The sequence below is a fragment of the Jaculus jaculus genome, chromosome X (genome assembly GCF_020740685.1).
Source record: "Jaculus jaculus isolate mJacJac1 chromosome X, mJacJac1.mat.Y.cur, whole genome shotgun sequence".
NCBI lineage: Eukaryota > Metazoa > Chordata > Mammalia > Rodentia > Dipodidae > Jaculus > Jaculus jaculus.
Window position 1 is genome coordinate 127,705,086 of NC_059125.1, and position 2,584 is coordinate 127,707,669.

General features: G+C 35.7%; 1 non-coding gene across 1 annotated transcript; it reads right to left on the reverse strand.

The window, feature by feature from the left end:
• Window positions 1-1,813: 1,813 nt before the first annotated feature.
• On the reverse strand, window positions 1,814-1,912 carry LOC123456934. The gene has a single exon (XR_006634794.1). It is a non-coding gene; the product is annotated as a small nucleolar RNA SNORD16 (small nucleolar RNA).
• Window positions 1,913-2,584: the final 672 nt, after the last annotated feature.

Genomic DNA, 2,584 nt, shown 5'->3' on the forward strand with positions numbered 1-2,584 from the left:
TGGTGTACCTATTCTCTTTTTCTCCCCCCCTTTCTATCTGTCTCTCAGATTAAATATAAAAAATAAAAATTTCAAAAAGATCCTTTTGACTATTGTAAATTCTTTGCTTTCTACATAAATTTGGTAATAAATAATTTGCACATAAAATATGGTAGCACTTAATGGCATTACATTAAATACATCAACTATTTTGCTGACATGAATTGAAATCTTAATAATAGTGATTATTTCAGTACATATGAACTATATGCATCTATATGGACTAAAATATATCTGTCCTAAAATTCAAATCTTCATGATTTTCCATTTTCAGCATTTAGGTTTTCCATGTAATTGGTTGAATTTAATCTTAAATACTGAACGTTTTCTGATACTCTTGAAAAATTTTTAAATTTAAATTCCAATTAAACTTCGTTGATATGTACAAACTCAGTTCACCTTTGAATACTGACTTTGTATCCAGTGGCTTCTAAAGTATTTTCTTCTTTCAACATTTCAGAGATTTCATATGATTATTTGTAAACAAATGAATGCTTTCTCTATTGAGTGGTTTAATTCATTTACACTATGCATTAATTTTCATTAAGTATTGTCTTCTTATCTCACTGCATTGGATAAGAATTCCAAGAAAATTATTTATATAAACAATGAAAGAAGACATTACTACCATGTTTCCAGTTGTTAAAAGGAAGACTTTAGTATTTATCATTAGATATATTGCTAGCTATCCTTTTCTTGTAGATTCCTCATGAGTTGAGAAACATACTGTTTCTAGCTTTCTAAAATTTACCAAACAGTAGATATTGTAATTTCCCAATGACATTGTTTATATTCAGATGAAAACAGCTATATTAGTATATGTATATATATAATAAATTGCAGTTATTAGTGTTGCATATTTTAAATCAACTTTATATATGCAAATCAACCCCATTTTTTATACTATGTCATTCTTTTACCTATTTTTGTGCTGAATTTGCTGATATTATATTAAAATTTCTTTTGGTTATTTATAGGAAAATATTTACACATGTCTTCCTTTATTTTCTCCCTCCTCCCTCCCTCCCTCCCTCCCTCCCTCCCTTCCTTCCTTCCTTCCTTCCTTCTTTCCTTCCATCCTTCTCTCTTTTTCTCTCTTTCTTTTTTTAAGGTAGGTTTCACTCTACCGAGGCCAACATGGAACTCACTCTGTAGCTCCAAGCTGGTCTCAACAGCACAGGGACCCTCCTTCGTCAACCTCCCAAATCCTGGGATTAAGGCATGTGCCACTACACCTGACTCATGTTTTCCTTTTATGATATTATCTGGAATTTGTTTCAGTATAAGATGCCTTCAGAATAGAATTGGGTAGAATTTCTCCTTTTTCATTTTCTGAAAAAAGCTTAGGCGAGCTTCATATTACTCCTGTTAATTATTGGCAGCATAAACAAAGAAAAGAAGGCTTCATGTTTTCATTGAGAGACTGGGAGAAGACTTTAGTTACAAATTCAATGTATTATGGTGATACAGTCTTATTGATATTTTTTATTATTTTAAAACGTGTCTTTTTTTCTCATTTATTTTTATTTATTTGAGAGTGACAGACAGGCAGAGAGAGAAAGAGGCAGAGAGAGAGAGAGAGAGAGAGAGAGAGAGTGAGAGAATGGGCTTGCCAGGGCCTTCACTGCAAAGGAACTCCAGATGCATGCGCCCCCTTGTGCATGTGGCTTACGTGGGTCCTGGGGAATTGAGCCTCGAACCTGAGTCCTTAGGTTTCACAGGCAAGTGCTTAACCGCTAAGGTATCTCTCCAACCCTTTTTTTTTTTTTTGCCTTGTTCAGTAACAATTTTCGTCAATCTTCTGAACCACCTTACTGACAGCAGGCAACAGTCGCTGCAAACAGAGTAAGACACAAATTATGACATCATTGCAAAAACTTGTATCTTTAAATAACTTGTCCTATTTGTCTCACTTGTCCAAGTTACTCTGACAGAGATATTCCTAAAATTCTTTTATGAGCCCTTTTAGTGTCTGAGTTGGCTGTAGCTATATTTATTTATTTATTTATTTATTTATTTATTTATTTATTTATTTATTTATTTATTTATTTATAGAGAATGGGCATGCCCAGGCTTGTAGCCACTGCAAATGAACTCCAGATGCAGGCACCACCTTGTGCATCTGGTTTATGTGGGTACTGGGGAATTTGAACCTGGGTCCTTAGGCTTTGCAGGCAAGTGCCTTAACTACTAAGCCATCTCCCCAACACAAATGCCTTTTTTTTTTATCTTGCTTTTTTTTGTGGAAGCAGGGTCTCACTCTAGTCCAGGCTGACCTGGAATTCACTATGTAGTCTCAGGCTGGCCTTGAACTCAGTCTTCCTCCTACCTCTGCCTCCCGAGTGCTGGGATTAAAGGCATATACCACCATGCCTGGCTCTTTTAGTTTTTTTTTTTTTGTTTGTTTTGTTTTTCGAGGTAGGGTCTCACTCTGGTCCAGGCTGACCTGGAATTAACTCTGTAGTCTCAGGGTGGCCTTGAACTCACGGCGATCCTCCTACCTCTGCCTCCCGAGTGCTGGGATTAAAGGCGTGCACCACCACGC